The sequence below is a fragment of the Martes martes genome, assembly GCF_963455335.1.
Source record: "Martes martes genome assembly, chromosome: 7".
NCBI lineage: Eukaryota > Metazoa > Chordata > Mammalia > Carnivora > Mustelidae > Martes > Martes martes.
The window spans coordinates 9,817,157-9,826,666 of NC_137894.1; the positions used below are offsets into that span (position 1 = coordinate 9,817,157).

The 9,510-nt window shown below is 40.5% G+C and overlaps 1 pseudogene across 1 annotated transcript; it reads left to right on the top strand.

The window, feature by feature from the left end:
• Positions 1–2,258: 2,258 nt before the first annotated feature.
• LOC308346071 (S-formylglutathione hydrolase-like) lies at positions 2,259–3,227 on the top strand (annotated as a pseudogene). The gene has a single exon. The product of its transcript is annotated as an S-formylglutathione hydrolase-like (transcript).
• The last annotated feature ends 6,283 nt before the right edge of the window (positions 3,228–9,510 follow it).

The following is a 9,510-nucleotide window of genomic DNA, read 5'->3' on the forward strand; positions in this document are numbered from 1 at the left end:
GGGATTGAATGAGATAATCTGCATAAAGTCCATACACAGAGCTTGGACCATAGTAGAGGTTTCATTAATGTCATTTTTTTTTTTCACCTCTTTCTCAGACGGCAAAAGGGAAATGTGAAAAAAAAAAAAAGGAAATGAAATACATTTCCACTCATATCAGACTTTGGTCTAGATCTGGCATTGTTCTCAAATAGCTCTAACAGGTTCCCATGGAAAGAAAAAAAATATTTTTTCATCCAGAATGTAACAGGAAGCGTAACAGAGGGAAAACCCTTCAATCCTCTGTGTGGGAAGCTATCATGTTGACATATTTCTCAAATGGAAAGTGAGGCATTAAGGCCGTTCTCGATGATTCTTGCTTTCTCACTATCAGCTTCCACTACTTTTATTTTCTCACCTGGGAATAACTGTAGTGATTGTAACAATGACAAAAAATAAAAATAGCAGTATACAAAATTTCTCAAATGCATTGGATCTAGTAAGGAACAGTCAGAAATGGCTTATTTCTTCCCTCACCCTTCCGAGTTGCTCTGGGATTGATTCTTACCCATCCATTGGAACAAGTCTTTGGCATCCCATATTTTGTCTGAACAATTACAGGGTTTAAGAAATCCTGTCCCATTTAATTGCAAAATTTAAAAATCTCATCCAATTTAAAACTTATCCTCTCTCGCATATTTTAATGCATGGCATTATCAATGGGAAATGATGAAAGGAGACATACCTAAAATTCAATGGATAATTTAAAATGGAATCATAAAAAGTATTTAAGTATTCCAAAAGAAGTCAGAGAAAAAGGGAACAGGGGAAAAAGCTGGGAGGACAAACAGAAAACAAACAAAACACCAAAACAAACAAACAAACAAAAAGCAAATGATGGACCTAACACCAATCACATCAATCACCAGTAAATCAATATTTAATAACATTAACTGTTAATGAATTACACACTCCAATTAATATGTCAAGATTGCCAGAATTGATTAAAAAACCCAAGACCCAATGCTATGCTGTCTATAAGAGATTCACTTTAAATATAAAAATACAGATAGGTTTAAATAAACATGTTGTAAAAATACACTCTAAAAATGAAGTGATAGAAGTCTGAAGTAGCTATATTAATATGAAATAAAGTGTGTTACAAGTCAAGAAAAAGAAGGATCTTTCATGATAGTAAAAGAGTCAATTCATCGGGAAGACATAGACATTAAAGAAAAGTAAGTACCTTGGGATGAGTATATGTAAGTATATGAGTATATGAGTGTATGTAAGTGATGAATCACTAAATTCTATGCCTTAAGTCAATTTTACCATATATGTTAACTAACTAGAATTTAAATAAAAAACTTGAAAAAAAGATAAAAAGAAACTACCTACTAACAGAGCCTCAATCTACATGAGGCAGTAATAGACAATCCACAATGTTTATTGGTGATTTTAATACCTATCCCTGAACCAATCAATCCATCCACTAGAGGAAACTTAGTGAAGACACAGTTGATCAGAACTACACTATCAACCAACCTGATCGAACTTACAGAAGACTATACTCACCAACCACAGAATACACATGTTTTTCCAAGTGCATATGGTATTCACCAGCATGGGTCATAGTTTGGGTCATAAAAAAAGATGCAATAGTTTAAATCAAATTGAAACCATCCATGTATGTTCCTGGACCACAATAAAATAAAAATTAAAAAAATAAAAAAACAAAAAAAATAGGAATTAACAATAAGATAACTAGGAAAGTTTCAACTATTTGGAGATGAAATATAATCCATGGATCACAGAAAAAAAAATCACAGGAGGATATAGAAAACATTGTAATCTGAATGATAATAAATAGAACGTATCAACATTTGTAGAATACAACCATAGTAGGCCTCACAGGGAACTTTATAGCTATATGTGCTTATAATAGAAAAGGGGGAAAGTCTAAAATTAATGACCTGAAGAAGATAGGCGGAACAAAAAAGGCAAGGAAAACCCGAAGAAAGTAGTACGAAGGAAATTATAAAAATAAAAGTGCAGAGGCTGGACAAATGAAAACAGAAAAGAAAGAAAATTAACGAAGCAATTGTTTTGTAACAAGGCAATTGGCTCTTTGAAAAGATTGAAATTAGTAACCCACTAGTTATGCTGATCATACAAAAAAGGGGAGAAAACACTAGTTCTCCATATCAGAAGTGAAAGAGGGATTATCCCTACAGATCTTATGGACACAAGGAGGATAAGAGTATTCTGAATAAGTTTAGATGACGAGGCCCCACCTTTCCACTCCGACTGCTGCTCATTTCCCTGCCTGCCTCCCATCGCCGAGGATCATCCGTCCTTTGGTGCAGAAAAAAAAGCAAGTAGCAGTGGTCAGGACAAACACGGCCCTGAAGCAGATTTCCAGCACCACGTGATTTGGAGGATTGCAGAACATTTTTGAACGTGACAGTGTTGAACTGAACTGCAAAGTGAAATTTGCTATCTACTTACCACCCGAGGCAGAAACTGGAAAATGTCCTGCACTGCATGGCTATCTGGTTTAACTCGCATGGAACAAAATTTTATATCAAAGTCTGGTTATCATCAAGCTGCCGCTGAACATGGCCTCATCATCCTTTCTCCAGATGACAGCCCTCCTGGCTGCAATATTATAGAAGACAAGAGCTGGGACTTTGGCACTGGTGCTAGGTTTTTAAGTGGATGCCACTGAAAATCCTTGGAAAACTAACTATAGAATGTACTCTTATGTAACTACAGAGCTTCCCCAACTCATAAATGCCAACTTTGCAATGGACCCCCTAAAGGAGGTCTATTTTTGGCCACTCTAGGGGAGGCCACAGAGCTCTGATATGGGCTTTGAAGAATCCTGGAAAGTCCAAATCTGTGTCAGCATTTGCTCCAATTTGCAACTCAGCGCTCTGTTCTTGGGGGGAAAAAAAAGTCTTTAGTGGATATTTGGGAACAGATCAAAGTAAATGGAAGGCTGATGATGCCACCCATCTTGTGAAGTCCTATCCAGGTGTTCAGTTGGACATACTAATTGATCCAGGAAAAGTGACCAGTGGCCTACAGATGGACAATTACTACCTGATAACTTCTTAGTTGTCAGTACAGAAAAGAAAGTCCCAATTGTTTTCAGATTACAAGAGGGTTATGATCATAGCTACTACTTCATTGCAGCCTTTATTACTGAGCACATCAGACATCATGCAAAATACCCGAATGCATGAAAAACTTCAGATAAGAGAATTTCTTCAGGATTATAACACGGTAATAAACAGAACTGCGGGGAGAAAGGATTTCAAGACATTGGATTTCATAGTGCTAAAAATGCATCATTCCATAGTTGAATCACTTTCTGAATAAATATATAAAACCCGAAAAAAAGAGAGATTATTATGAACAACTTTAAGGTGGCAGATTCAACAACATGGATGAAATAAACACAATTTTTGAAAATATACCTTGTAACTGACACAGGATCTACCAGAAATATTGATATAAACTTCTGCTAGTCAAAGGATACATTAAGACAATGAATATGCAAGCCACAGACTGGGAAGAAATATTTATAAACCCATTTTCTGACAGAGGACTAGATTTGAGGGTATGGGAGAATTCTTTTATAACCTGACAATAAAAAGATAAAACAATAATGGCAACAACAACGAAAACCACCCTCTAGAAGAAGAAAAGTTCTCAGGAGACACTTTACAAGGATGATACAAAAGTGGGAACAAATGCTCAACATCATTACTCATCAAAGAAATACAAATTTAGGGGCACCTGGGTGGCTCAGTTGTTAAGCAGCTGCCTTCGGCTCAGGTCATGGTCTCAGGGTCCTGGGATTGAGCGCCACATCGGGCTCCCTACTCTGCGGGAAGCCTGCTTCTCCCTCTCCCACTCCCCTTGCTTGTGTTCCCTCTCTTGCTGTATCTCTCTCTGTCAAAAAATAAATAAAATCTTAGAGAAAAAAGAAATATAAATTAAACCACAACAAGATACCACTACACACCCACCAAATGGTTGTTTGGAAAGATTAAATAATAATGTTGGCAAGAATATAGAGCAGCTGAAATTCTCTCATATTGCTGGTGGGAATATAAAGTACGATCACGTTAGAAAGTTTCTGGAATTTCCTTATAAAAGTAAATATATACTTACCCTGTAAATCCAGTCACTTCGCTGTAGGTATTTACTCAATGAAAATGTATATTTAAGAAGAGAAAGAAGACTTGTAGAAGAATATAATAGTTTTATTCATACAGCCAAAAACTGGACACGGTCCTCCGGTCCATAAACATGAGAATGTATAAGCAAAGTATCGTAATCTGTCACCAGTACAAGTAAAAGAGCTGTTGATATGTATAGCAATAGTGTTGACTATCAAAAATATTTTGCTGAAATGAGGAGTCATTACTATATGTTTTTTTTATTTTTTAGTTTTTTAAACTTTTTTCATTTTATTTCTTTTCAGTGTTCCTGAATTCATTATCTATGCACCACACCCAGTGTTCCATGCAATATGTGCCCTCCACAATACCCACCACCAGGCTCACCCAACCCCCCAGCCCCCTCCTTTCCAAAGCCCTCAGTTTGTTTCTCAGAGTCCACAGTCTCTCATGGTTTGTCTCCCCCTCCAATTTCCCCCAACCCACTACTCCTCTCCATCTCCCCATGTCCTCCGTGTTATTCCTTATGCTCCACAAGTAAGTGAAACTGTGTAGAAGAATGAAACTCGACCATTCTCTCACATCATACACAAAGATAAATACTCAAAATGGACAAAGGACCTCAACGTGAGGCAGGAATCTATCAAAATCCTGGAGGAGAACATAGGCAGTAACCTCTTCAACATCGGCCACAACAACCTCTTTCAAGATATGTCTCCAAAGGCAAAGAAAACAAAAGCGAAAATGAACTTTTGGGACTTCATCGAGATCAAAAGCTTCTGCACAGCAAAGGAAACAGTCAACAAAACAAAGAGGAAACCCACGGAATGGGAGAAGATATTCGCAAATGACAGTACAAAGGGCTGATATCCAAGATCTATAAAGAACTTCTCAAAATATATGGTTTAATTTACATGGAATTCTAAAATTTGGCTAACCCAATCTATGCTTGAAAAAAATCTAAAAGTGGGTGGGGATTGACGGAGAGAAAACATGAAGGGGACTTTGGGGGGTTACGGTAATGTCCTTTATTTGATAAGAGTTTTGGGTTATACATATGTATTTGTCAAAACTCAACAAACACATACTTAAGATTTATGATTTCATTGTATGTAAAACTGTACTGAACCCTAGTTAATGCATGCTGAGGTATTAGGAGATGTATATTGATGTCTACAGTTCACTTTGAAATGCATGAAACTAAGAGGGAGTCATGAATGGATAGAGGGATGGATAGATATGTGAGAAAGATAGATGGTGGTTCTATAGGGGTTCACAATAAATTTTTTTCAACTTTTGCTGAATGTCTGAAAATTTTCATAAGAAAATATTGGCAAAAAACCTCTTCATCCCTCCCTGTCTTTGTGACAGCCTCGAGAAATCTGTAGTGGGAAGAGGGAGGAACGCAGTGTGATTGGTATCTGTTTGTCCAGTCATATACCTTCCTAGTAGTGGCTTCTGGCCCTTGTAGGCTTGACTAAGAGGAGGGGAGAGAGGAGAAGCCAGGGGGGTCTAATGGAATAGGACATTTGCATCTGGCATCCCCTTCTGGGTGCAGGTGTGCAGTTGCCAGCCCTTTTTCAGGGGACCTATTTGTGGGTTCCACAGAAATTTCCCTAATAGAAATCTCTGGCTACAGTTCACTAACTTAGGTAATACCTTTTCTGGATGGCCACTTACAATATCCCAACCACCTACCTCTGATGGCATGGTGCAGCCTCTTCCCGATAAGACTGACTTCCTCTGGTAGGAAGCTTTTGGGGACAGTCTTTTTAAAGATCTATGGCTGGTTCCCTATCGTGGGGTCCATAGTGGGTGTTTGGAAAACACGTACACACCTTTGTGCAGTCTAACTTGAAGAATGGGCCATTCCCAATTTAGTTCTTCTTTCTTTCTGCCCCCTTCTTCCAGTCCAACCCTCTTGCCTTTGGCTCTACTCAGACGTACAAGGCAGTCCCTGAGTTCTTCAAACTTCAGGAGCACCTGTCAGTCTCTCTGAGTTGTTGTTTTGAGGCTCGTCTTCAGGCAGCTCACCTGCCTTAAAATGAGGGGAAACCATTTCCCCACCTATGAGAAAGATGTGAGGAGGGGGAACATATGGCACATCCCACCCCGCACCCTTTTTGAAATATTTTATTCATTTATTTGAGAGAGAAAGAGCACGAGCACAAGCGGGGAAGGAGCAGAGGCAGAGAGAGAACCAGACTCCCTGGTGAGCAGGGAGCTGGGTGTGAGGCTGGATGCCAGGATCCCAGGACCCTTAGATCGTGACCTGAGCTGAAGGCAGATGCTTAACTGACTGAGCCACCTAGGTTCCCTGGCACATACCCCTTTTTAAAGAAGTCCTCACTCTAAGCTCCAGTGAAATTTTAAATAAAGCTTAGGAGTAAATAATAGTCAACACTGGTAAAATTGGCTCTTACTTTACCCTTTGCAGACCTGACTTTAAATGAGAAGTTTCTTGACAACTATTGTTTGGTACTTAAGCTTTGGCTCAAATGCAAAACTTGGAGAAGATACAAAGTTTCCATAATCCTGTAACAGTAGCTGATCTGTTTCCTTCCGCTGTCTCATGCGTAGCAGAATATTTATGAGGTAGAGATGTTTGCAGAAAAGAACCCTAATGTGGAAAGGGGTCTCACAGACCTAATCCCACCTCTTTTCCTCACTGAAGAGACTCAGAGAGACCTCGGTTTGCCTGGGGAAACACAACTAAGTAGCAGGAGAGATGAACTCATTTCTGGTTCACTGCTCAGAAAGCGGCTTTTATAACTTCCCCTCTGCCAGGGGGATAAAAATGAAGGCAGCGATTTCCCTTCCCTTTCTGAGCCCGAGCTCATCTTAACCTTTGGCTGTGAGTGTCTGAGAGCAGAGCACCTTCCCCAGGAGCCCTGGTAGGACCCTGGGCCAGCCTAAATGGCTTGCACCGCACATCACCTGAGCAGCTGCCCCTTTCAAAGAGGAATTGGCTCAAAGCATTTTGTTTGGCTTTGTGAGTCAGCTGGAAGGAGACCTGTGACTCTGAACTCAGATTACAGAGGAAAGGGGCCATTTGTCTGGCGGGGTGGAGGAGCCTCTCCTTGGGATTTCTCGATTACCTTTTGAATAACCCTGTTTGTGGCGGACCACAAACTCTGCCTCCATTAGATGCTGGAGTCCTATTACTGTCTGTAGTTCAAGGTGGGCTCTTTTTGCTCCTTGCCTTTCTCTGGGAGGGCAGGGCAGAACTTGCATTTGGGGCGTTTGCTCTCTGGGGGTGAGAGCAGGTAGAGTCAGGTAGCAAGTGAGTGGCCAGAATGCAAAGCAGACAGTTAGCAAACGCCTTAATGCTTTGGTCTGAGTCTTGTGTTTATCCTGCTCCCCAGAGCTGGGTTGTGGGTTGTCTTTGGGTCCTCCATACAGTGTGGCCTCAGAGGGAAAGGAATTAGATTATTCTATTCAGCACTTTGTGAGAACTCTAGGCTGGGAATTTTATGGTCATTATTTCATTGCAGACTCATGACAGCCTCAGAACTATTTCCCTTTCATGGATGAGAAAGAAGTTAAGTACTTCTCCAGAGTTACACAAGTCAGAGGTCTAGAGGGAGGTCAAGTTCTCGAAGCAATCCATGGGACTTCCCCACAAGAATCCACAGATAAAAACTATACCATTGATCTCATATCACTTAATCAAGTTGACATTTAATGAAAAGCAATGGATTGCGTCCTTGTAGCCCCAGGAAGAGCCACTCGACTATAGCTTATCAGTGGTATAAATGCCTCTCTCCAGGGAATATGTGATCAGAATTCACAGGCAGCCTTGAAATGCAGGAATATGGGAAAGAGAGGACTAAGGCTCAGAGGGTGTTGGAGAGGAATTCTCCCAGTGCGCTTCAGCCTGGGCATGGAGGTAGAGGAACTGGGGAGATGTTAGTCCAAGGGTACAAACTTGTAAATCAAAGAGGAGTAAGCTCTGGAGATCTCATGCACGGCATAGTAACTGTAGCCAAAAGTACTTTGTTATGGACTTCAGAGTTGCTAAGAGACTAGACATGTTCCACCACAAAAAGTAAATAATTATGTGAGGTAGTAGAAGTGTTAATTAACCCTACTGTCATAATCATATTGCAATATATAAATACATCAACAGGTTGTGTCCCTTAAACTTCCACAAGGTTATATGTCAACTATATTTCAATTAATAAACATCCTGAGGCAAGCCCAGAACAATGAAAAGAAATAAATCTCTTTTTTGGAAGGGAGAAAAAACACAAACAAGTGAATACAAACAAGTGAATGTTGGTTTGCACCACTCTGACCCTGGGAAGGCCATCCCATCTTGTTTGAATGACCTTCATCAGTGTCAAAACTTTTCAGTTTGGTGAGAAGAACTCATTTAAGATTGTTTTCTTGTAACAGGATTGTTTCCGCAGAGAAGGAAACACAGCTTGTGGAGTTCTTGATGTGAGGAGGCATTCTCCGAGGTTCTGAGGGAACTTTTGGGACATTCTCAAACCAAGCTCCTATGGACAGACTTCTCTGCTGGACAAGCGCCTATGAGAGGGGTATCACATCCTTCCAAATCCATCCCTCTGCTGGTGCAATGAGGGAGAAAGGGCCAGGGTTGGGGGAGATCTCTTTATCAACAACAGATATTAGGTCTGCACCTATCAATCATTAGTCAACAGTTGGTCTTTGTGGATTTCTTCGTGGGTATGAATTGCACAACATGTAAATGCCGGCTTTTCCTCTCCTGTTCCTTGTCATGACTCTGCTTCTTGCTCCATATCCATAATCAACTATTCCTTGTCAACACCTGTTGAAGTGAAACTTGTAATGCAGATGATTGGCAAACGCTATTCTGGTGGCTAATGGTGGGGATGGAAGGAAGAGGAGTCAACACGGAGTCCACGTGTGCTCTTCCAAAGTTGAAAGCCCTAGACGGGTGTTGGAAGGATGAAAATTATACTTTGATGTCTTCTTCTTATTTGGAATGTTGAGCTCTCTCATTTTCCATGATGCCTTCTCATCCTTTTTGTTTCCAGTCAAACCACTTCCCCCACTTCCCTTTTCCTCTAGGTAGAGGTTTGCTTTTCTGTTTTGGATGTAGCCTGTATCTGCATATACGTGTGTGCCTGAAGACTTTTTAAAAATTGACTTCAGGGGCACCTGGGTGGCTCAGTGGGTTAAGCCTCTGCCTTCGGCTCAGGTCATGATCCCAAGGTCTTGGGATCGAGCCCCACGTCAGGCTCTCTGCTCAGCAGGGAGCCTGCTTCCCCCACCTCTCTCTCTGGCTGCCTCTCTACCTACTTGCAATCTCTGTCTGTCAAATAAATAAATTAAATCTTAAAAAAACAATTGA